Here is a 27,850-nt window from a genome sequence, read left to right on the forward strand (position 1 = left end):
TATTCTATATTAAACAGGAAGGAAAAGGAAGCATTGGACATAATAAGAATAAGTATGTACCTCTACATGCTATATGCTAGGTAGCAACACAGGGGGCTAATTCGAACTTTCGAATTGATCTCACTTAGACATCACTAACCCGTGATACGAGTGGTATGAGCTGCGAGCTGCGATAATACTGGATGAACCGAAAAATACTAGTAAAATAGTAGTGTGTCTACTTGAAATAACACAAATTAATAGTTATTTGTTTTACAAGGGGGCAAAGTTGTAGTTTAACCGCTCGTGCTAATATTGATACCCGAGCAAGCGAAAGATTCCAAAATTGAACGACTCGCTACGCTCGTGGTTCTAAAAATGGAATCTTGAGCGTTGCGAGGGTTTCAAAGCAAGAGGGTTGAACAAAATTTGCCCCCGAGTGAAACACAAAATTTTTCACCACACCAACCCGAAGCAAATATTAAATGTAAAATATCAAACAAATCCAATTTCAAATAAATGTTATTAAATATTTATCATCCAAAATCATCATTTAAAAGTCAATTCTACCAGCAAACATTAAAAAAAACAACTCAAAATTTGCATTTGATTACTTTGCCTCAAATGTGAATTACTGATAGCAAAGTGCAACTTTGCTATCCGTTTTTGAAGTGCAAAGTAAGCCTTTCCGAGCTGGTGTAGTGAAAAAATAATTTTTCATAGAAACAAATTTTCACCACACCAACCCGAAGAAAATATTAAATGTAAAAATAACAAACAAAATCAAACGAAATCAAATCCAAATGAATGGTATTAAATATTTATCATCCAAAATCATCATTTAAAAGTCAATTCTACCAGCAAACATAAGAAAACAACTCAAAATTTGCATTTGATTACTTTGTGAATAAAATGCAAATTTGCTATCAGTTTTTGAAGTGCAAAGTAAGCCTTTCCGAGCTGGTATGGTGAAAAATATTTTCATAGAAACTAATCTAATTTGTTCTTAGTATAAGTACTGGATGAAATTTTTTTGGCGATACAGAGCCAAAGAGGGGATTTTGGTAGTTACTCGAGCGCGTGATATCTTGGTACCCCGTGGAGTCTACCTTTAACCGCTAGCCTACCCTTTAGCCTACTATGTTGGTCTGATCTGACGGATAATGTATTTCTAACTTGTAACCGTCAGATTAAGAAAATGCGTACATATAATTATCACATTAAGTATTGGCACAATTATACCTCACCAACCAACGGACCAACATAGATGGCTTCAAATGGTTAAGGTAGACTCCACGGGTAGTAAGATATCACTCATATCTTAATCTGACACGCTCGAGTAACTACAAAAATCGCCTCTTGGGCTCCCCTACCATTAATTTTCCTTTTAATTTTCGAATTTACCCACATAAAAGAAAGTGTAAACATAATATATGTCCGCTACACATGCGCCTTTTTGTATTATGTGTGCCAAATTCCAACTCATTCGATCTATAGGTACTTACATATAATTATGCTCCAACTCATTCGATAAAATAAGTGACCGTTTTTACCTTTTGGGGTACGGAACCCTAAACATAGCCCTTTAATTGTTAGGTAACGCGAACTAAACCCACGATAATAAATAGTGGACAACGAAAATAGGGTTCAGGGGAGTGGACGCAATTAAATAGCAGCAAACGTCCGTGGAGATTTACCGGCTGCAGCTGCGGGTTCTTATGGTACGGTAATTGCGCTAGTTTTCGTCCACTTCACGATATTTGAATATAAACCTACATTGCTGCACAAATTTGGACTTCTTGCAATCCTTAATTTCTAAGCAATATATCTATCTACTTACATAAATATTATATTTTGCAAGTGGTAAATTAAAAATGAAATTTATTTGCTAATCCGTCAAATGGACGCTCCGTCGAATAAGCTCATATTCATAATAATACCTGGGAGACAAAACACATAAAAACTCAAAAATGCGCGTTTTCCCAGAGGTAAGACCTAGTTAGATCGATTTATCGCCCCCGAAAACCCCCATCATATAGCAAATTTCATCGAAATCGTTAGAGCCGTTTCCGAGATCCCCGAAATAAATAAATATACATATAATTAAATAAACAAGAATTGCTCTTTTAAAAGTATTAGATTAGATCAGCTATACTCTAAGTGTGTTCCGCGGAACCCTAGGGTTCCGCGACACCCCTGGAGGGGTTCCGCAAGAATTTAGAACACTATGCTTTAGTCATCCATCCAGAACACTATGACTAGAACAATATGCTTTAGGGTTCCATCAAGTGTTTCGCTTTCCAAAAGGATTCCGTCAAAAAAAAAAGATTGAGAACCGCTGGATTAGATAGATAGATAGATATCATATTTTTTTTAAAGTATAATCACTCTTCGACAGTAAAATCAAGCATAATTAAAACACTTGCAACACACTTCTTCAAAATATGCACAGCACCTGTGTTTGCTTATAAGTATATAACTTGGTTACAACAATACATGTACCCGTCAGGTCATAAGAACATAAGTACTTACCCTATATGGATCCATAAAACTTTATGGGCCTGATTTTGTTAAATAATGTTTTATCCCTTTCTAACAAATACATAAGTCACAATGACAGATAAGGACAAACGATTATTAGCTAATTGAGGTTTGTAGCGCGTTTATTAATAAGGGGGTTAATAAGTAACTACAGCTAATTTTTAATTATTTGAACTTCTGCATTAAGAGTGAGTATGTGTGTTCCTTTTTAGGGTTCCGTACCCAAAGGGTAAAAACGGGACCCTATTACTAAGACTCCGCTGTCCGTCCGTCCGTCCGTCTGTTACCAGGCTGTATCTCACGAACCGTGATAGCTAGATAGTTGAAATTTTCACAGATGATGTATTTCTGTTGCCGCTATAACAACAAATACTAAAAACAGAATAAAATAAAAATTTAAGTGGGGCTCCGATACAACAAACGTGATTTTTGACCGAAGTTAAGCAACGTCGGGCGGGGTCAGTACTTGGATGGGTGACCGTTTTTTTTTTGCCGTTTTTTGCATTATGGTACGGAACCCTTCGTGCGCGAGTCCGAGTCGCACTTGCCCGGTTTTTTAGGATAATAAAAAAAATAGGTATTTCGAATCAGAAATAGCGTGAAAACGGCCTACGTCGTACCACCAGTGGCAGTTGGATGACAGTGAAAGGGTTAAGTTTGAGTTTCCTAAAGATGAAATAAGACTCGTAGGCAGTAGCGGATTTGCAGTGTTGGCCGCCCTAGGCCCCAGGCCCTGTAGTAACTACTAGCCCCCCTTTCTCAGCACTCATCGATAGATTGCCGCCTTGCTGCCGCCCCTAATATCTTGCCGCTCTAGGCCCGGGCCTACTGGGCCTTAGGGCTAATCCGTCACTGCTCGTAGCATGTCCTTTAAGGGGCCCACTGATTAACAGTCCGCCGGACGGTATCGGCCTGTCAGTTAGAACAAAATTTTGACAGTTCCGAACAACTGACAGGCCGATACCGTCCGGCGGACTCTTAATCAGTGGGCCCCAGGGGCCCCTTAATGATCTAAAATCTCTATTATTAATATTATAAATGCGAAAGTAACTCTATCTGCCAGTCTATCTGTTACCCCTTCACGCTTGAACCGCTGAATTGATTTAGATGTAATTTGGATAGTTTGATAGTTGTAATTTGGATGGGATAGTTTTTATAAATCATCATCATCATTATATCATCCCACGCAGATGAAGTCGCGGGCAGAAAGTAGTTTGTAAATAAACACATCAACAAGGTAGACTGCAGGACATTAAATTACTAATTTACTAAAATTTTTAATAGAACAAATAGTTTGTTCCGTACAAAGCCACATGACGCCATCTATTTGGCAAGGGCTTACATATTATAAATGTTTATTATTTTACTAATTGGCAAGATAGCCAACGAGGAAGCCATGATCTGTGGTTTTATCCGTCACTAGCATTTTAATCTGTGTGACTACAAAATTTGTTAAATTATGAATTTTATTCTGTGAATGTTTAATTGTTAAATTAATAAATAGGGGATATTTTACTTATTTTTTAAATTATTTCATATATACTAGGCTGATTAACATGTTGTTAAATGGATATAAATACGTGTTGTTATTTTATTTCATTTAAATATTAAAAATATTTTGCCACGGAATATTTGTAAATTCCAATCCCCGGGGGGGAGGAAGGGGAAATAACCCAACTCTTACGCGAAATGTAGTAAAGTAACATTATAAACTTTAAAACCAGCGACCTCTGTTAAAATATTCCAACCCTACATACTTTGCAAACAACGTTACAACGTTTTAAACCAGGTAGTTCTGGAAAATGCTCATAGATGTCGCTAAAGATGCGGAGCCAAGTACGTTTTCCCATTGCGCGAATAGATGGAGCTCTAACCCCGACCTACGTCACATAATACTATAGTATCTTTGCAAAACCTCTCGCAGAATTGTGGAAATCGAGAAAAGCCACCCCGGATACGGTTCAGTCGGTTCGAGACACTCGGAGCGCGAACTACCCTCCAATTTAAACCGGAAAAAATCCATAGTATTATTATTTGAATTTATAAAGGACACATTTTTTTATAAATATTATAAGAGATAAAAATGTTTTCTAAGTTTGGTTGAGTTTTTTAAGGTGGATTTGTTAGTTGTGTTGTGAGAGAAACTTTGAAACTATTTAATATTAATCAGAGGGAATTTCCGAAGTCGTTCGCGAGATAGAATGATCGGTAAGTAAAACTTATGGTGCGTTTTATACGCGCATTTATTTTCGGCAAAGTAAAACAAAGTGTACTATAGGATACTGATAAAAGTAGGTAAAGGTATTCTTTCTTTTCATGAACAAAGAAATAATCCAAGACCAAACTGTTGCTGTGTTTTCGAGTTCTGAGACATCCGGATATCCGTGAATTGTGATTTAGGATAATAATTGTGATTTGATTAATAATATTACTTTGCTATTAAAAAAAAATTAATTTCGTTTTAGGAAAACACATAAGTAATGTATTGCAAGGTATCCTTTTAAAGTTTCTTTAATTTATGGGATATGAAGTGCGGTGCTTAATGTTGTTACGAAGAAATTATTAAGCCTAGGTACCTAGGTATTTGGATAAAAGAGATTGCGTTAATTGTCGCTTAATGTAACGAATTTCGTACAACACTTAGTTCAGCAATTAGACATAATCATTATTACTTGTAATGTTTTTGAACAAAGGGTAATTAATAATCCAGAAAATAAGTTCTGGAGTTCTGAATCTTCTCCTTACGGAATTTTGAAGTCGGCTTAAAAGTCATACATTTCATTCATGTAAATACCTATGACCAAGGTGAGATTTTTTCGGTAAACTAGGTTCATTTGTAGATGTTTTTTTTTTGCTAACGAGTTTAAAAGTCATACATTGCATTCATGTAAATACCTATGACCAAGGTGAGATTTTTCCGGTAAACTAGGTTCATTTGTAGATGGTTTTTTTGCTAACGAGTATTTGAGTTACCTACCTAATACAATCTTACAAAACAAATAGATAAAATAAAATCTTACGACTAAGACAGAACGTTGTCCCATTATAATGTTATAGACTATATACAGTACACCATTAATTCTAGGCGATAGTATGACAACCGGCTCGATTCGGGAAATTAATTAGAGATGCACTAGATATGAAATAGTAAAGATATGTGACGTTCTACGGCAAAAGGTACCTTATGGCGGCTGGCGCCGCGATTCGGGAAATAAATTAGAGTTTCACTAGATATGTAATAGTAAAGTTATGTGACGTTCCATGACAAAAGGTACCTTATGGCGGCTGGCGCTTACGTCGCATAGCGCCGCAATAATATTGGAGCGACGTTAATAATAGCGTAAGCGCCAACCGCCATAAGGTACCTTTACCCGTCACATATCTTTACTATATAGTATCTAGTTAATCTCTTATTCATTTCCCGAATCGCGCCGAACGTATCTTGTTCTTTTAAAGTGCATCCACACCGCAGTTCACTTTTGTGGAGCAACACTGTGAAACACGGTAACATTATGTAACTTACCCTGAACTTACATAATGTTACCGTGTTGCACAGTGTTGCTCCGCAAAAGTTAACTGCGGTGTGCATACAGAATTTAAATTTTTCATCAAGCGCCGGTTTTATTAGGTCTGAGAGTCATAGGTAGTTACTAGTGATGTACCGACTATTGATTTGGCCGACTAGCCGACTAGCCGACTAATCGGCGCTCGAATGGCCGATTAGTCGGCCGACTAGTCGGCTAGTCGGCCAGATCATTAGCTTCGTATAAATTCAGGTGAAAAACAATAGCTTTGCTCCTTTGGTTGCGCTATTCATCATAATTTAGCTTGGCTAAAAGGTGTTCTCTACAGGTTCAAAGACCTATCACAAGAATCCTCGTTCAATTTCTGTCTTTAGTTCTTTTATTTTGCGATCCTGAGCAGACCGTCGGTACAGCTTGTAGGAGGTATTTCTAAGGCTCTATTTCCCGTACGTAGTCGCCAGTTAAGAACCTATCCCCTGTGGTCAGCGTCTTTACGAGCAACGTGTCCTAAGTCTCAAAATTTTGCAATCACATTAATAATTCCTCATGGCTCCACCATTAAAAAAAAAAGAAAACTGATAAAAAAAAACTATCGAACTTGCACATGAAATTACACGAGAATCAGTTAAGATCGACCTGTAGAGGAAAACACCAGCCCACCAACATATGATAACGATCAAACGGTCAATTATATGAACAAAAGTTTTCGTATGCACCCTGAATAGGTGTTTTAGTAAAATAAACATAAAACATATGGTAAATATTGACTGTTGATTTTTTTTCTGTTTTCTTTCACTAATAAAGTGCCGACTAATCGGCCATTTTTGCCGACTAGTCGCCGACTAATCGCCGACTACAAATGTGGCCGGATAGTCGGCTTTACCGACTAGTCGGTACATCCCTAGTAGTTACATTCTTTAATCGCTTTCACTAGCGGATAATGTAGCCCACGTTCTTCTATCTGTACCCAAATGTGAACAACACGTAAGTGATGGTAAGGTTAAGCGTTCTTGTTTGCGTTTGAACTTATCACTCATTCGGGCGTATTTCCATTTGTCCAAACCGAGCACAGACAGGAAAAGGAGTTGCTTATAAATCATTCACATCAGGGAATACACCCTCGTTCGAATGACTCAAAGCTTCATGAACCCTAAGTATCATGTAAAACACTCTTAACCATCGGTGTTTATTAGATTAGTTGCCAGTAGGTACCATAAATTATATCAAATTATATGCAATGGTATAATACCTACATTACGTTAGTATTCTTATATTCAAACGAACTAAACTTCATCTTCGAAATAAGGTTTTCACAATCAAGAGATTGTTCCCAGTTGTATCGTAGCTATAAAGACGACAAAAAAACAAGTCAAATTTATTACGTCAATGATTTGTGGAGGTCGAATATCGCTCCGTACCTATCTAGACAAGAAGGACGAACCTTTACATTACAGCTTTATTACATTTTTACGACTTCATTCAGTGCCTAGGTTTTTACGAGATCAAAGGAACATTTTTACAGCAGTACCTACTTATTTTCTTCACCGTAGAGTGAGAGAAAATATAAATCATGCGTATTAAGTCATGTAATGATTAAGCTTTATATGCTGTTCTTCACATTTTAACCCATCAGCAAAAAATAACATTTCATAGAAACAAAACAAAATCATTCTGATATATTTTTTAGCAGGACAGAAATGAGGCTTGCTTTTTAATATCAATAAAACATAGCAAAAATATAATAAGCCGAGAGAATAAACAACGCACTTTACATCCCCGTAACACGTCTAAAACAAAGCATTGTACTTATACTTATTGCCCTCTTATTGGGATACCCATAACTTTATCAAGGATATGAAAAGGCAGAGGACTAGGGCTGTGCCGCGGTATAAAACTATGTTATTATTTAGGAAAATAATAAAAGTAAATAAATAGAAAATTAAAACTCCTCGTACATATAAAGATATATTTTATATGACTGAAATAAGAATTTCGTTAGACACTGTTTGCATTTTTTGTTATTTCTACTTATACACTTTTAGTTTACATTAACGTTCAGGAAAATGTTCCAGGTAGGTAACATGCAGAATATTATCAAAAATATTAGAAATTATTCTAGAAGTTGTATAGGTATTAAATAACAACGTGAAAACTGTTATTTTTCCTTAAATTAAATCCAATTTAAAACTATAACATTCTCTCATGTCGCGCATACTCCCTTGCGTGCTTCCAAACATATTCCCACTTGGATTGTATTACCGGGAACAGCACATCACTAGACAGAACTTCACCTTATTTGCTTAGAGCTCGGTGTGGCACCGCTTTCTGACATTCAATATCAGGGTAAGCCACCGAATATTTCGCCGACAAGAAAATCTCATTACGGTCCTTTTGAAGAGAATTTTTATGATTAGGGAAGAAAGATCCGAACGGTGAGCGTTAGCCCGGTGGAGTTTCAGCGATAAACTTCGTCATATACCTACATATTTCTAGTCTTCATGTTTCAATCATATCGTGCGTTGGTATTGGTCACAAATTGTCTTTCACATTTTAAAAACAAAACTTTCGTGAGACACAGACATACTAAATATATTAAAAAATCGGGTCACTATTTTAAGTCGAAGAACGCTCGAGTCTGAAACATCAGACTCGGAGGCGCCACGACGCCAACACGCCTTATCGACAATTTACTAATGAGATGTAAAGGGTACCTACACTAGCTGAGATGGTAAATGGATTTGGATTTTTCATAAATGTGTAATATACCGTAAAATGGGGTGAGTAGGGTCAAAACTGAAATTCAAACTTCGATAACATTTTATTTTTACATATGAAAACTGAATGGTGTATATAATATGTGTTCCGGACGTTTTTATTTTAGTTTTTATTTTATTTTGGGTAGTTCCATTTCATAACTTTGACGATAAAGAGGAAAACCCACCTCACCCCGTAGTGCCTCGTATTTGGGGTGAGAGGGGTTTTCATACAAAGGTGATTTTGGAAGATTGTTGGATCGTTTTTTTTTATTATGCGTATTACTATAGCTCCATTTTAAATTGGAATACATTATTTTTGTACCAGTAGCCTTAAAATCCCTTCTCACCCCCCTCTCAAACCTTCTCTCCCCATTCATAAACCCACCTCTCCCCGCGAAACCTACTCACCCCGTTTTACGGTAGCTATCCAAATAAGGTCACGTAAAACCCAATTTCCGTGACAGATACCTATCATGTACCCCATCATCCATCAGTACTGTAAGCGTGGATAAAGATTAAATGATATTGACTTACATTCGAACTCATAATCTGATATTGAGAAAAATATACCAGACAAGAGGTGTCAAGAATAATATTTAAAGTTGGCTTAAATATTTACTTAACCCAAGCCAATGTTTAACAAAAAGGTCCATATTCAGAGCCGGAGGCAGATTTATAAAGGCTTGTAATTCAAGCCGATGTCTATTCTAATAGCTTGATATGTTTATTCTTTTTGCTTATTGTAGCGATTACAGGTTACAGTTGTAGGTATTTTGATAATCACAATAATGTGGGTCCCTTTGTTTCCCATAAAGTTTTAAGTCATAATGTATTGTTTGTCATATTATCGTTAGTCATAAAACTGAAACCGTTAACTTTTCAGGATTTTCGTAAGGTTATTCTATAGATAGGTTAGGTTAGGTTTGTTTTATGGCAATCCTGAAAAGTTACGCGTTTCTGAGAAAAACCAATTATGACTAACGAAAATTCGGACAAACAATACATTATGACATAAAACTATTTGGGAAACAATAGAGCCCCCTAAGCGATATATGAATAAAGTGGTCTATGCTCGGTAATGGTCGTTTGTATACCCCCTGACATGGCGCAGTCAGTAGGATGCGTTTATGAAACTGCGGACTGCAACTGCATTATGTAGAAGATGGTTTATATAAGACGGTATAGTGTATATACGGTATAGTAATATGGTATAGTATATATAAGACCAAGTGTGGCAGCTGATGTGGATAACTAAGCTCGTGTATGGCGATACGCGTAAATTTTTAGGGTTCCGTACCCAAAGGGTAAAAGCGGGACCCTATTACTAAGACGTGGAGTCTTAGTAATGTCCGTCTATCTGTCTGTCCGTCTGTCCGTCTGTCCGTCTGTCCGTCTGTCCGTCTGTCCGTCTGTCCGTCTGTCCGTCTGTCCGTCTGTCCGTCTGTCCGTCTGTCCGTCTGTCCGTCTGTCCGTCTGTCCGTCTGTCCGTCTGTCCGTCTGGCCATTTGTCCGTCTTTCTGTCACCAGGCTGTATCTCATGAAGCGTAATAGTTAAAATTTTCACAGAATTGAAATTTTCTATTGCTGCTATAACAACAAATACTAAAAAGTACGGAACCCTCGGTGGGCGAGCCCTACTCGCACTTGTCTGGTTTTATTTTTAATTTCAATTTATTTTTATTAGGTTTGGACTGGATGCAGTAGTAGCGGCAATAGACATACTCACAATGTATAAATTTCATCAGTCTCTTTATTACAATTTTTGAGATACAACCCTGTGAGAGACAAACAGATGGACAGCCGAAACTTAGTTACCTATATAGTTCCATTTGTCATCCTTTGGACACGAAACACTAAGAACAGATCATATTTTCTTGTATCCTATATAATAAAATGTACACAAGGTACAACAGAGATGTCGCACACGGAAAGACAGGGTTTAGAACGTATCCTTTGATTCCAGGGATATCCCTTTATCTTAAGCCACTAACTTGCGAGGGACGAGTATCCAATGAAACCTGGATTACTATACCTTTCCCTTTATGATTGCCGTGTAAGTTGGGCGGGGTAAGGCTGTTACTTTTATTGTATATGGAAATGGTAAAGTGGTAGGGAATTTAAATTGCTTTATTTTCATTGTTACTAGGACATTGTGTAATATATATATAATGTTAAAATGACCATTAACTAAGAACTAAGTGAAGAGTCTACAATATTTCATTATCTATTATTTAATTATATAAACAACACTAACACCTAGTATAATATAAAGCTACTTGCACTTCGTTTTTATTTGAATTCGGAAAAGTCAAGGGAGAGTCCGTGTATCTATATATTGTACCTATCTATTAAACCACTCGCTTTTGGTAGCTGTGGTTATAAGCTGACGTCCTTACTACCTTAGCAACAGAGTTTAACAAAAAAATTAAATAGCAATCTAAAATACCGTGGCATCGAGACTATATCAACATAGGCCAGAATATGATTGTACGTTTATCCACGTAAAATATTCTTATTTTATTTGTACCTATGTAAGGAGGAGTTCGGTCATGCATATTTATAATCTATGACAGTATATGGGTACATACCATGTTCACGGAATAAGTAACAGTACTACCGTACAGAAAGGACACTTCCTACAAAACCGAAGTTTGACAGCGATTGAGGGTCGAATCATGTCTAGCTTATGGCACTATCCCGTTCGGCTATTTAGGGTTGTCAAAATCCAAGTTATTATCTTATCTGTGGTCGTGCACGCAAAGGGACGTCAAGTTGTATCAACCCTAATAATTGCTCCGAGCAATGCTGACCCGAACGGAGCCGAGTTTCTCCGAAGTCAGGAGTGTCTCCCCACTGCCATGTTCTTAAAACAATATCCTTTTTAAAAACTTTAAAGGCACCTAATCCATGGAAAACTTATGTCAGAGCAGAGTCATTGTCGGCACTGTCGCCAACTTACTTACTTTAAAAATGGAAAACGTTTCAGCGGCTAATCCCTCGATGTCCGGGATTCGTTTTTGTTTTATCTCTCAATCAATTCCAATCTTGCGAATCGTAATCGCGATATTGCAATACGTTGATTTTCATGTGCACATTTGTAACTAAACTAACATACAAGTGGAAAACATTCAACCATATTTTGGTTCCCTTAGGGCTCGAATAAAAAAAAATCTTTTCTTAGTGGAAGGAGCTGTACAACATTTGAAGGACTGATATATATGTCTTTGAAGCTTAAGTAGTTTAGGCTGCCCATCATTGCTATCAGTATCTAAATAACGAAACTGATTTATTATACAAAACCCTGTCCTGATTTATATTTAAGTAGATGTCGTTTAAACTTCTCCCACAAAACATAAATAATACGGTGGTAATACTATAACCTCATGGTAATTTTATTAAATACGACATATCAGTATGACGAAAGAAAATAGAGTTAGACCAAGAAAAGTCTGCAGCGGATTTGATAGCCCACGCAGTGCAAGTGTTATTTATACGTCATAATTTCATAGAACTTTGACGTTTAAAATAACACTTGCACTGCGGGGGCTATCAAATCCGCTGCAGACTTTTCTTGGTCCGACTCTACACATGAAACTACTCCGTGACTGAATATTGCAAAATGGTTCTATCGCTAACAAATCGCAGTTAAATCTCGATGCTAAAGCACCTAAGATAGCTTTAACGTTGCCGGCTCATCATTTACGGGGTGAGCAACATGCACGGCGCCGTAACTCGGATAATGGGCGCAGCGGGCGAGTGCACGATAGGCAGATGCTCGATAGGCAGATGCTCGGTGCATCGGCCCGATACGATGGGCGTTATATAACGCCTTAAGGGGCCCACAGATTATCAGTTTGCCGGATATCAGCCTGTCAGTTGTTCGAAACTGTCACCTTTTGCGTTTAACTGACAGGCCGATATCGTCCGGCGGACTGGTAATCAGTGGGCCCATTTAGGTTGACGCGCAAGGGGTATCAAGCTTATGGCTACATTAGAACGTAAATGTGATCTTCGGTATCAACAGAAAATCAACACATGTCACTTTGAAATTCTAGTTGTGCGCAAAAAAACAACAAACTCATTTCTAATTCCGGGTATTTACTGCGCTGTTATTATTGTAGCTACAATTTTTCTGATCTTCCTTATTATTATTATTGTTATTAATAATAGCTTATTGCTACTGTGATGGTGTAGCATGTATTACTGAACACAATGCCCCGGCAGGCTCCTATTTCATCCGGTGCGGTGGACGACGATAAGACGGTTGGTCGGCTGGAACATTAGTTATCCTCGGGGGTCATTTTATCACAAGCGTTTACTGCGTCTTGCGCGCTACTGTTGGGGCTATCTAGGAGCTATGTGAGGAGCTATCATTTTCCTAGCTATTAGGTATGGGTTAGTGGTAGAACGATTCCAATGGACTTTTCTAAAGTTATAAGATTTGGTCTCCGTATATATTTGTTTTTTTATAGGATAGCGGTGGTTTGTGAGATATATATAAATATGTTAGATGACACGAAGTTTCACTGGCGCTACTTTTATTTTGGATCAATTAAACGATTATGTGGTATTGGAGCTGTACTCATTAAACGGCGGTGATCATAACGTAGCTAATTATGTAATTCTAATAACGGAATCTGTGAGATGGTATTATGCCCATTCATAAATGCGCTACAAACCCCAATTAATTAATTTATGTTTAATATTACATAAGTCAAATTAAACAGATAAAGACAAATGATTAATAGCTAACTTAGTCTTGTAGCTCGGTTTACGAATGGGGGTATGTATTTTGTAAGAATTAGCACGGGATTGCTACTTCGACGGCATCGGCATATCACTGGCAACACCAGCTCCTATTTCACTGTAGTAAAACGAGCAGCCGACCGGCGTGACATTAGTTATCCTTGGGGGCTATTCCCGCGACGAGGGTCCTTGTTGTTGGGGCCATTCATTTTATAATCGTTTGTAATATAAGGTATACTATACAATACCTACCGGTTTGCTTAGCTACGAGTTTTCCTTGATACGCGGCAGAGCCAAAAGGGAGGATTATGATTTTGGTATCCAAAACTAAAGAGTGTGAAAAGGTGTGAAACTCTAAATCTGCATTGGACTATAGTTATAGTGTGAGGACCTCTTGTCATTATACAAGATGGTTTGGGCTACTATTTCATAGAAAGAGGAGAGTGTTGTGCCTAGTAGAGTCTGTGCGGAAAGAGAAGAGTCGTGGAATGTATTGGGCCCCATACATTCCACGACTCTTCTCTTTCCGAAAAGACTCTAATAAGACGTATAATTGTGATGGCCAATTATTATTTAATTATTAACTTGAGCTGAACAATATTACTGTCAAAAACTTGCTGCTTACAATTTTTCCCTATTTTTTAGTGCACATCAGGAACACAATGCCCCAGCAGGTCTCTATTTCACGCCAGTGATAAACAGCGCGGCTGGTCGACGAGAGACATTAGCTATCCTCATGGGCCAATCCACCCGGCCGTGTAATGCACTCGCGTGCTGATGGTGGAGCCATTTATTTTACACCTAACCGGATAAATACTGCTTCCATTTGCCTTCTGTGAACTTAAGCATTTAACGAAATATGTATAGAGATGGCTACATTCAACTTTTTATTGTTTAATTAGGGTATACAGAGCGCATAAGGCATACATCTTAGACTAGATACAGAGTAACTCATGACATAACAATGACAATTAGATTTTTAGTTGAGGATGTTGGGATTTGGTGAATTCTGTTTTTTTCCTGATGTCATGACAACTTTAACTACTTTAACTCGATCACTGAAATGGTTATCTGGAATAGATCGCTTTTTAGCAATAAAAACTTCCCTTGTTAGGTTGTTACCTAGTTATAATTTTTGTATTTTATTTTTCACTGTGCGCACACATATCTATAAGAATATTTACTTACTTATGTAGGGGAGAGGGGGGTAGCTATCACTGGAGGCAGCTTAGAACAAATGCGTTTAAAAATGTATTTTTGATGCAATAATGATCCAAATCCATATTTTGGGCTTGCAACATCGACCCACACAACTGTCACCTGACATATTTGAAGTTTGACAGAACATGAACGAACCAGTAGCTTAGTTTGTTTTCGATGCTACCCGTTAGCGGTATTTGTGCAGATTTGTAAGGTTTCTCAGGCTGTATTTGAAGGAACTGGTCAGTGAAAGTTAATTTATCAGATAGAACAATCTATTATGTTTAGTGAAGAAGGATGAATAATCAAAATTTTCAATGTTTCTATAAAATAACGAAGTTTATTTTTTTAAGTAGGTGTTGGGGTAGTTATGAAAAATAAATAGGAGGCAGTTTTGAATAGCAGTTTGTTCAAAATTACCCCAGCCATAAGAAATGTTCATATCTGCCCCGATATTGACTGGCATTTAGGTATGTAAATTAAAACCGTAATAATATTTTAGTTATTTTAGTAAATGCTAATAATGCATTTACCTAAATTCCATGAACTAAGTGGTTCGGTACTTATTACGTTTAGTCATGTTTAATATAATATTTATTAGAATTTTGTATTTAGGTAGAATATTACAAAATATTAAATTAGTATTCTATAAATAATTAAAACATTGCAGTTTATTGATTTATTTGTTAACAGGTAAAAATGGTAAGGAACTATAAAAATAAAGAGAATCAAAATATAATAAATACTCATACAATCCGCTGTTAAAACATTATTAGGGTAGTTTTGAAAAATGGTATGTGCAAAACTGCCTCAAGGGGGCAGCTTTAGTAAGATTTCAATACTTTTCATAGGTACCCCCACTGAGGCACCTTTGAACACTCCAAAAAACATATGTGTACAAAACTACCCCATCTTTGTTGTAACTGCAAATTATCCGAGTAAACTGTTAACACGATTATTTCTAGTGACAAATTGTACCAAGTACAGATAAAAAAAACGCGTATATCTCGATATTATTGCCGTTACAGCCTATTTTTCAAATCTGCCCCACGTAAGTTCAAAGCTACCCACTCTTGGGGCAGTATCGAACATTATTCCTTGAGTTGCAAAAATCTAATTTGTACTTTTATCTTTAGCTTTATATATGTGCAAATGCAGTAATTACATAGGTTAATAACGTAAGTTGTTGTGTAAAGGCTTAAAACTGGTATCAATAGGTAATATTTGGAACTATGACAATTAATGTAAAAAGTGTACCAGGCTACCCCCCTCTCCCCTACATTTAAGCCGTCTTTAGAATCTATGTATTACAAGTCCAAAAAATCACACAAACAATCTGTTTACCAGCCTTTTACGTTACCTAAAACCGTTCAATCAATAACTGTTTAATTTTTCACGAGCCTCGACATAATAAACCTATTATTACAAAGCTCCTTACAACACCCCAATTTTGCACAATACCTCTCACCCAAATAGCTAATACCGGCAGCCGAGGTGTTAATTCTGAGAGGCGAGAAATTTCATTTGGCACGGAACCTTCAGTGTTGAATAGGGTTGGTAATTTTTAACGCAAAAATATCTGGATAAAATTTAATAAATCCGCATTTTGGAGTATGAAGTAACAAAAAGATTGTATCTTTAGACTTCACAATTGATGATTTAAGGACGCATTTCGCAGAAAGATTTTTATATTGTTAGTCACGCGTACTCTACGAGTATACTATAATATTCATATTCCCGACCATTTGGCAACCCTAGTCTTGGGCATAAACAGATTTGATAAAATCGTAGAATTTCACAATGTACCTATAATTCTACGCCTGAACCGTTTTAGCAGAGATGAAGGATTTGTGACGAAAACCCAAGATTACGGTCTCGTACTTAATTATTTAAATAGGGGAAAAATGCCTTTATGAACGTCTGAAAACATTTTAGATTTGTGACAAGATTTTTTGCACATTGTGTTTTTCTTTTGCAAAACCATCAACCATGCATGATCAATTTAAATAGAAAGCATAGAAATTTAACAAGTACATTTTGTAATAGTTTCTCAAACGAGACGCAGATATTTTAAAAAGTTACCGATCCCTCTGAATAAGTAACAAATGTAGATAACATGACTAGTATTATATCATATTTTCAGGAGAGGACAAATATTACTATTTTGACCAAATTATAGTAATTTAAGTTGGTGCCGTGACCAGGATATTTCTTATTTTATTTATAGTGACTTCGAGATGGACTCTAAACTAGCTTACTCTATTGGTCTGCCGAAACAACTACTTCACATAAACAAACTTTGCCCCAGCGATGAACTCGATACGCTACGGACGTGCGCACGATAGCGTTATCCGGTAACGATAATCGTTACACAGCGTCGGACAAAGGAGCTTCGGTATAATGACTATTGCTGACATGATGCGTATTGATGGAGATTAGTAACCACTTGTAGATATAGTTAGTTAAAATCGTTTGTGATATTTAATTGAATTGAAGGACAAACCGCGTATAAAATAAGACATAATATATATTTTATTTTTGGCTTGACAGAATCAACAAAGCCTTTTTAGATGAAAAGAGTTCTAAAAAATGTGTTCAGGACCATGACTGTCCCTCATCTTATCAAGGGATATTATGGCTTACTTACGGTTCTAACGTTCTATACTTTCTATATGTACTTTCATCATCTCCTGGCGATGAGTTGCCTTTTAGGTTAAAAGACTACCTGGTTTTTATATCTGAAGAATGAAGTTATTATTGGAGTGTTGCTGCACTACTGCTCTACTCTCTAATGTGCTTTTAAATGGCTTTCGTGCTTAACATTCTTTAAGCGCATTTTGTATGTTAGCTTCCGGGCGACATCTTTTCTTCTTCCTCGCGTTATCCCGGCATTTAGCCACGGCTTATGGGAGCCTGGGGTCCGCTTGACAACTAATCGCAAGAATTGACGTAGGCACTAGTTTTTACGAAACCGACTGCCATCTGACCTTCCAACCCAAAGGGGAAACTAGGCCTTATTGTGAAACCTCCACAGGGATAAACACAAAAACAACTTTATAATATAACACCTGACTTTATTCTCACTTCGAATAATACAACTTATTCTAACTTCAACTTCACTTTAAGTGTTTACAGTTTCAATCGATGGCGACGACTGACCGCTCCGGGTAGGAGGGCCGCTTTTTATACCTGATTCTGGCAATGTTGCAGTACCCGCAAAATTTAATAAAAATGAAATGAATCAGAAATTATTACTTAAGATGTGGGTAGTCTGCCGTGGTTGTTACAATTGGGATTAGTCCGGTTTCTTCACGAGGTTTTCCTTCACCGAAAAGCGACTGGTAAATATCAAATGATATTTCGTACATACGTTCCGAAAAACTCATTGGTACGAGCCGTTTGAACCCGTGACCTCCGGATTGAAAGTCGCACGCTCTTACCGCTAGGCCACCAGCGCTTCTCCAGCTTCCGGCCAACATCATTGTTTCAATACTGAAACAAAGTAACAACTACACAATAATCAAGGTACTGCACTGTGTTCAAACAATACCGATCTTGCAACTAGTAAAGTAAAGCAGAATACAGGCCAGGCGCGTCATTCACACTTACTGGCCTCAGGGTAGTCGTAATTGGCAAACTCAGTGACAAAGGCTCTGAGCAGCAGGTCTAACTGAACAACTGTTGAGGTAAACGTTAAGTCACATTACAACAGAGTTTATTTATCGATCGACCATTATTATTTGAATTCGATCTTTTTAAGTAGGTCGTATTATATATTTATCGATTTTGTATGTACTATGTAGTAGAGTGCTTAGTTTGGTAACGACCGGCAAATGGCAACAATTTAGTATGGTTTTATTTTAGTTCCATTTAATTTCTACTATTTTCTATCGCACTGTACTGGTGACTTGGCCATAATTACCCGAAACACTCATCAATAAATCACCTCGTTTAGAAGTAATAGTAACAGGTTATAAAAATCATCCCGTCTAAAAATAGATGTTTCCAGACCCCACCAAGTTGGTCGTGGGGCGTGATACAAACTTCTCTCAAAGAGATGCTCGGCACACGGGTGGCCACGTTACTGCCAGGGCTGCCTGTGAGTTTCGAAATATAATAAACCAAAAACTTAATGACGATGAATTTCACCTAACTGCATATTTTTTAAACAAATGAGCAACATGGAACCTATCGTGAGTCAATCAGACTCAAAGATCAGAACCAAACTTTTTTACCTCCAGGGCTGCCAATGAATTCAAAATGTAATGTGATGCATAAAGCAAGTTGTCACGTCGTCACAACGTCAAAACTATAGTGAACCATAGATAATATAGTATACACAACTAGCTTCTGTGTGAGCACATTGTTAACATAGTATACACAACTTGCTACTGTGTGAGCGAGATTTCCGCTGCACCTATTTAATTTCATTTAATTAGTACCTACTTTTTAAGGCATAGCTTTAATTTATAAATAATAATTAGCATGTAATTATTATTGTAATGTAATGGGTTCATACCTAAATAAATAACATTTTTATTATTATTTATTATAACAAATTTTTGTAATTGGTTGCCACCTGACGAAGTATCGTGTAAAAGTTAAAAATAGTTATGTTTTACCTCATTCAGCGCGTATGAAAATTGTCTTCTGGCCCATGTTATAACATACAACACAGTCCTACTCGTACGACCGTAACTTAGAAGCGGCACGCCGTTATAAGTACTTTAACGATGAGTGCTCTACTCCTCATATAATATATATCGAACTTTTATTTAAACGTGCTATGTTCTTTAAATAAGAAAATTTAAGATGTTTATTTATTAGAAAGTTGTCCATTGAAACTTGAAACCCTTCATTTAGTCACTAGCTGTTATCCAATTGAGTTGAAATTTGGCAAGATTAATTATGTTGGTACCTACGCAATAATATCCGTAGCATTTTTTTTCGTAAACTAAATATCAAGCGAAATAATATTGCCTAACGGGTGTGTAATGCTTAATATAATTATAAAAAAACTATCATACATTTGTTATAACGCCACTTGATATATTATTGTATGTTATAATGTAATTTTTATTATACGTTGTCTTTGTTATATTGTGATTTCATCTAAACTGTCATTGATATAATGCATAATGTAATATAATTTTCAAATAGTATATAGACATATTTTATAATGACATTTGTTATATTATATTTTAGTATAACGTAATACTTCATACAATTTTATCAAGTATAAATACATATATTGTATAACATTTTTTGTCATATTTCATTTACTGATAACGTAAAGTTTTACATACTTTTTATACCAATTACGCAGACCCAGTGTTGGGCATTAAAGAATAAAATCATTATTTGAATAAGAATTCGTAGGAATAAAATCATCTGGATTTTATTCCCGTCAAAAATATTCAAATAATTTTGGTCGGGAATAATTCGTATGAGAAAAAATTGAATGAGAATAACTTATTCTTAATCAAATAAATATAATCATGATTTTTAATTGAAATAATATTCCACGAATAAAAATGTAGTTCGGGTACCATATAGGTACTAATTACGTATAGTTAGGTAGATGTAATAGTAGTTAGTCTCTTGTCTAATTTATACCTATTTTATGGAATAAAATCTTACAAATTGACTGCCGCATAACGCATAGTTTCAGTAACCGTATTATTTTTAATTTAATAATCAATTCATTAGGTTCAATTTAACTGGTCTAGGGGCCTAGCCAAGATGCCAATCGTTTGCGCTCCGACAACGAAGCGCTTTGTCTCTATCACTCTTACATATTAGTGCGATAGAGAGACGGAGGTAGCGTTTCGTTGAAGTAGCGCAACCCATTGGCATGTTGGCTACGCACCCAAGATGCCTAGCCAAGATGACAATTTTTGTTTTTAATTTAATAATTAAATCATCAGGTAAATTTAACCGTTCTGGGGGCCTAGTCAACATGCCAATCGCTTGCGCTCCAACAACAAAGCGCTTTCTGTTTCTATCACTCTTACATATTAGTGCGATAGAGAGACAGAGATAGAGTTTTGTTGTCGTAGCGCAAACGATTGGCATATTGGCTACGAACCCAAGAAACCTAGCCAAGATGACAATTTTTGTTTTTAATGTAATAACAACGAAGCGCTTTCTGTCTCTATCACTCTTACATATTAGTGCGATAGAGCGACAAAGATAGCATTTGTTGTCGTAGTTTAGATTTTATTCTAGAAATTCTAGACTAGTATTTTTTTATACAATCTTTTTAATGTTTGACGATCCTTTTGTGAAATTCTTAGTGTTAAATTTGATATGTATAATAATCCAATTTTATTATGGAATAATATTAACATCAATAAATTGCTCTGATAATTAGATTAAGATTAATTACTAGGCTAGGCTAGGCCTACATGAATAAAGTATATTTTTGATTTTGATTTTTGATTTTTAGCGCAAGCGATTGGCATGTTGGCTAGGCCCCCAGAACAGCTATACCTAATGTATGGTTATTAAAATAAAAACAAAAAATTGGCATCTTGGCTAGGCACATTGGGAGCGTAGCCAACATGCCAAACGTTTGCGCTACGACAACAAATGCTATCTTTGTCGCTCTATCGCACTAATATGTAAGAGTGATAGAGACAGAAAGCGCTTCGTTGTCGGAGCGCAAGCGATTGGCATGTTGGCTAGGCCCCCAGAACAGCTAAATTTACCTAATTTGGTTATTAAATTAAAAACAAAAATTGGCACCTTGGCAAGGCACATGGAAGCGTAGCCAACATGCCAAACGTTTGCGCCACGACAACAAAACGCTATATGTCTCTCTATCGCACTAATATGTAAGAGTGATAGAGACAGAAAGCGCTTCGTTGGCGGAGCGCAAGCGATTGGCATATTGGCTAGGCCCCCTGAACAGCTAAATTGTACCCAAAGATTTGGTTATTAAATTAAAAACAAAAATTGACATCTTGGCTAGGCACCTTGGGTGCGTAGCCAATATGCCAATCGTTTGCGCTACGAGAACGAAACGGTATCTCTGTCCCTCTATCGCACTAATATGTAAGAGTGATAGAGACAGAAAGTGCTTCGTTGTCGGAGCACAAGTTATTGGCATCTTGGCTAGGCCCCCAGAAAAGCTAAATTTACTTAATGATTTGGTTATGAAATTAAAAACAAAAATTGTCATCTCTGCTTAGCACCTTGGGTGCGTAGCCAACATGCCAGTCGTTTGCGCTACGACAACGAAACGCTATCTCTGTCTTTCTATTGCACTAATATGTAAGAGTGATAGAGACAGAAAGCGCTAAAAACAGCTAAATTGTACCTTATGATTTGGTTATTAAATTAAAAACAAAAATTGGCATCTTAGCTAGGCACCCAATCGTTTGCGCTACGAGTGCTACGACAACGAAACGCTATCTGTCTCTGTATCGCACTAATATGTAAGAGTGATAGAGAGATACTATGCGCAACTCTACGGAGCGTCAACGTTTGGCATGTTGGCTAAGCACCCTGATCGGATGATAGAACTAGATAGCGTATAGCGGAACTCTTCAATGTGTACTATACCTAAACTAAAGTAACAAATATCAAATCAATCCGACTTTTAAATAGAAGGGTGAAAATTAACTTACAAAATTTAACCAATTGTACTACAAAAATTAACTTAATTCTAAATAACATTTTAATTGAATAAAACCTTAGTTAGAATAGCCTCACTTCTAGAATAATTATTCTGTTTTTTATTTCGCATTTAAAATAAAAGTCACATGATTTATTCACCTTAATTTTATTCTAAAATAACTAGTGTAAGAATTATTCTAATTCAAATTGATTTGAATAAGAATAAACTTTCTGTTTTTATTCTTATTCTTATTCAAGTTAATTTTTGCCCAACTCTGCAGACCTACTGCTTTTGCTAGCTATTTAATTCTAGGGAGGTCGCAGTTCTAACCTAAGCTAACCAATTTTTTACGGTTTTCGTTCTGCGGGGGCCGCAGTTCAAACGTAACCTAAACCACTTTTCTTCCTATAGTATTTTATTCTACGGAGGGGCAAAGTTCTAACCTAACCTAACCCTCCTTTTGTTAGGTAGTTATTCGTTTATGCGGAGTCGCAGTTCCAACCTAACCTAACCCATTTATGTCATGCAACTATTATGCCACATAAATAATTATGTGATGTCACTTGTTATAAGAAATAATATGCTTTAGAGTATGTAATAATTATGGCAATCTATATTAGACGAAGTGTAAATATACCTTATGGCCATTATACCAATAATAACATTATGTATACCGTTAATTAGGTATTACGGTAGTATGCCATTAATTATGTTATTAAAAATAACGATATATCAAACTATAATATATGAAAAGTAATTATAACAAATATAATGCACCCTTGCCTAACATACGTACCTTCATTATTCATGCCATTTAATATGTATCCGAAGCGAACATGATCCGCCTCTCATCATTGGAATATTTAAACTGATACTATTCGCTCGATTAATATTGGAGAAGGTATTCAACTAACGTATAGTTTAAGGTTAAGCCTGATCTGGGTTCGATTTCATAAACTAAAACAATGTTAATTAGGTGACCTAGGAACCTGACTGACCTAACAAAGGGATTATCGGTCCCTATGGGCATATTTGTCCAATAAAACCGGACCGTCCAAACCCAATTTTGTCCAGTAACTATATTTTGTTTGTCAAAATGGTTATTACCACTAAGATCAAGTAAATAAAGTTCATTCAAGTGCAAATTGTACGGATTACTTTGAGTGAAAATTTGTAGGACGTGAAATACGAAAACTTTTGCACTACTTAACAACATTTCAAATAAACCTCGAAATCGAACTAAATACTAGTAAAGGGGCCTACAAATTACCAGTTTGCCGGACGATATCAGCCTGTCAGTTAAACGCAAAATTTGACAGCTCCGAACAACTGACAGGCTGATATCGTCCGACGTGGACCGGCGAACTGGTAATCTGTGGGCCCCTTTACTTTCTTTGTAAGTATAAGAAAGATATTATTTTCGCTAAGACATACATTGTAGCAATAAAAGTGTAAGCACAGAAATAAATTTAAGCATGTAACAGTAAATTAAACCTTTGTCGCGTCAGATATTGTTTAATATTAGCAACCCTAGCGAAGCATATCGCAGCGGTGGGAACTCTGTACAAAGCGAGGTAGCATCACACCGAGCCAGACCAGAAGAGGTGTTTCAATCGCCTCACTAGTACAGGCAAGTTTAACGCTTAGGTAAAGCAAGGTAACTGTGACAACGAGATCATATAGACAGGGTGTCGCGTTTAGTACTTACGAATCAAACGAAGGCCAATGATAGAGAAACTTCAGCGCAATCAATTAGGCATCCTGCATGTCGAGTGTAGATTAATGGTATCATAGAATTTCCTGTGGATACTTGCATATGTCTCGGACTTGTATATGTCTAATTATACTCCCGATAAATGATCTCTAGGAAGCCATAAAAAATTACAACCGGGAAGATGAGTTTCGAGTCGTTTGAGTCGTAAGTAAGAAAATGAGAAAAATATATGACGCATTTTACAATATCTAAATATTGAAATAACATGTATAAAAATAAATATATTCAGCCTATATACGTCCCACTTTGAACCTTTGAATTTCTTCAAACACACATATAACATGTAATATATATATTTAACATATTTATTTCTTATAACGTGTATTATTTAAGGAAAATATTTTTTTACGCTGTTTGACCTGATTATCAGACTCGCCTGCTATGTAAGCTACGGCAATACTAGCACAGGTATTGTGTGGTTAGCACACTGTTTATTTGGGCGCCTCCAATATGCTTGCGCTCTGGTTAGTGGAAGAACAATACAATGTAATGGGAATACGTAGGTGTCTTGCTGCTTCTTTTCTTGTGTTTTGTTAAAACACTTTTGTCCTGTGTTAACGGCCCTTTGGGTTTTGACGCAGCAGCGGTACCTATTCGTCAGGTATTTGCGTATTTTCACAAAATCATGTTTTACTAAAATGGACGTCTCCCAGTTGGTAACCCCATGTAAGCTCTCGTGGTAACTGGGAGCCGTCCGGTCGGAAGGCCTACACCGTACCGATGGATCGATGAGGTCCAGAAAGACCATTGTGACATCCAAGCGGCTGAATGGCGTCGGATCGCACAGCACAGGAACAAATGGCGGACTCTAGTGTCGGAGGTCAAGATCCACTTCGGATCGCTGAGCCAGCGAAGTAAGTAATAAGTACCAAAATGGCATTCAATCGCGTTTCAAAATAGATAAGACTATGGACTATGCATTACAATATCAATCATGAGAACTATAGTCAAGTAAATGTAAGCGTCAACGAATATCGCCGGTTAGAAAACCGGACGTTGTGAATGCTGTTCCCTACCCAAATAAATGACACGTTACATTACTTTTGTTAGTATAAGTACTTAGTTACACTTACGGGTAGTTTGTCAAAACTCGTGCAGCTAGTAAATGTTGATTTCAACTTTAATCTTCTTTTAGCTATTCTTTATCAGGGATGCCAGGAACCATGGTTGCAATGTTGCCCCTGAAATGTTCAAGGTAGTTTATAAAGTATCAAATAAGAAAAGTGCGTATACCTAGGTAAATTATGTAGGTACCTAGTTACGGTCGGTGCCCCAACCTAAGTACCCCACGTCGCCATACTAATTGTGTAGAAAAGTGGATTACTATTACAGATAAGTAGTATTCTTTAGTCAAAACACAATTTGGTTTTCCATCTACAAATATAAACACAAAATTCAACAGAATTTTACTGCGGAATAACAAAAACCTTGTAGTCGTAAAGTTCCAGTTTTATCCCTTAGGTCTTATATGTGGCGGCTGCCAGACCTAGAAACTATTGGCACTAAACCGGACAATCTCTGCCTAGATAAGAGAGCGAACTGCGACGGCCCCACAGGCGTATTTTGATTTTAAATATACGCTCTTGTTTTGATATTGTGTTGACCAAAGTAGCAATGCATCTTGGACCCTAATTAATTGATAACTTGAAATACTTCAGTCGATAAATCGATTGATTTATGTTCAGTGATCGTACATTTTCCAGCATTTTTGGTGCAGCAGAGTGGTGTTAACGGAATTGCTATGTTAGATTTGAAATCATTCAAAACTACTGTTGTACTACTGTACGTACATAGACGTCAGCGTACCTATATGTCTGTGTTGACACTGTTAGTGACCTATGGTACAGAAGCACTACCACCAGTTTTAACATTGACATATTCACTCACGTTTAAGTAACTTACTTTCTATGCATCTCGCTCGTACTCGCATATTAGTGCAAGCGAGATGTATAGAAAGTAATTTACGTAGACGCGAGTTAATCTGTCAATGTCAAAACTGGTGGTAGCCGTACAGATGTAGTGCATAATTATTTTCCTTCGTATTTTCACAGAAACGTGCGAACGTGTCTTGCTATTTCAGTCAGTCTCGGTACAAAAAGTACTGAGGTTGATTGAAGTAGCATGACAAATACGAACATTTCCGAGAAAATAGGTACGAAGGAAAACAATTATGCACTGCCTACATCTGTTTGTGTACTTCTTCCATTCTTGCCACCGTAATGTTGTGACAAAGTTTACCTACGTCCCAATCTCCTAAGAGTATCATACGAATTATAGCCACGAGTATGTGAACACCGCAGAAACTTCTTGAATTTAATTACAATGTAATTAAAATGCTAGCAATGTAAGCGGCTTTTTCACACTGCGATATTAACACAATTTTGTGACGTCTGTGAGAAGGGTATTGCTCTGGGCTATAGATTATCCTTCCCAGAGATTCTGCATTTTGAAGCTTTTACAAAACCTAAAATACTAAGTGGCGAGCTCTCCGATACACTGTTTTATAACTTGCAAAAGTACTCAACAAGTTTCGTTGATGTTCTCAACTCATATAAGTACCGTGGACCCAAGAGGATAAGAAGATGACTTCTGATCTTCTTATTGTGGTTATGCTTTCATACTACAATATTATAGTAATTGGTACCTACTTAATGCGTTTTGGCCTCGATTACTTGTTCTATGCTTTATCTGGTAGGTGAGTGATCTGTAGGTTCTGATATCAAAAAAATCTTACCAAACAATATGGGTCAAAAACATTCGGAGCAACCGGCATCTTTTTTTTCTAAGACATTCATCATAATCATAAGTACAAATTTAAAGAAGAAATAGATAAAATATGCCGATAAGGATAAAGTACGAACATTAGGCGTTAAATTCCATTTATTAAATGAAATAAATTAAAATTGTTATGATGTCCGCAGGAAAGTCATATAACCTTAACTTAAAAAAGACCCAATCATTATATCCAGTACAGTTAATGCAACTAATTAACATTTTGCAAAAATAACAGATGAACAATATGGCTAGACAAATATCTAGACAAGTTTTAACCCTGTCAACTTTTATCTTGTAAGCTTTATAAAATGGAGTCCCAGAAAATGTATTAAATACGGACCAGCTTATGATGCTCATACTCGTTTGACCAAGGGAAACGGGATACAGCACAACAAGCCAAGCTAAAATGATCATTGTTACTACAGTGTAAGGTTGTAGATGGGTCAGTCGAACATTTCTATTTAATTGGACAGACATTATTTCATATGAAGGTGAAAAATGTGAGCAGCGTCCATATGGGATACGAGTACCTTACAGTACGATTAACACAGTACAATGACTGTGTAATTTTTAACTCAGGTCAGGTAATTCGAGGTATTTAATTTAGTAATAACTTGTGGACACTATACATATAACGCTAACGCTAACTGGTGGGAAGAAACAGAAATAACATGTATTACATTTTATAACTTTTAATGTTTTATCGAATGTATTCTATACAGCTTTGTATGTGTATGCGTTGCTAACCGCACCCCAGGATCCCATGAGCCGTAGCAAAATGCTGGGATAACGCGAGGAAGAAGAGATATGTGATGCGTTGCTAAATAGATGTAGTTGCAGTAGTTGTCATTCCTTTGTCGTGTTACATAGTATTTTAGCCGTAGCTATGCACTTGAGTCAGTCAATGTACTAGATTGTATTACTTTTATTGTGG

The 27,850-nt window shown here is 36.6% G+C and overlaps 2 protein-coding genes across 2 annotated transcripts in view; one reads left to right on the plus strand and one right to left on the minus strand.

The window, feature by feature from the left end:
- LOC134792409 (uncharacterized) overlaps positions 1-27,850 on the minus strand; it is a 729,291-nt gene that overhangs the window by 563,392 nt on the left and 138,049 nt on the right. The window lies entirely within an intron of this gene.
- LOC134792406 (uncharacterized) overlaps positions 4,626-27,850 on the plus strand; it is a 265,633-nt gene continuing 242,408 nt past the window's right edge. The window contains exon 1 of the mRNA XM_063763700.1: positions 4,626-4,728. The gene's annotated coding sequence lies outside the window, so the exon portion shown is untranslated. The remainder of the gene's footprint in view (positions 4,729-27,850) is intronic.

This window comes from Cydia splendana, chromosome 7 (assembly GCF_910591565.1).
Source record: "Cydia splendana chromosome 7, ilCydSple1.2, whole genome shotgun sequence".
Classification (NCBI taxonomy): Eukaryota; Metazoa; Arthropoda; class Insecta; order Lepidoptera; family Tortricidae; genus Cydia; species Cydia splendana.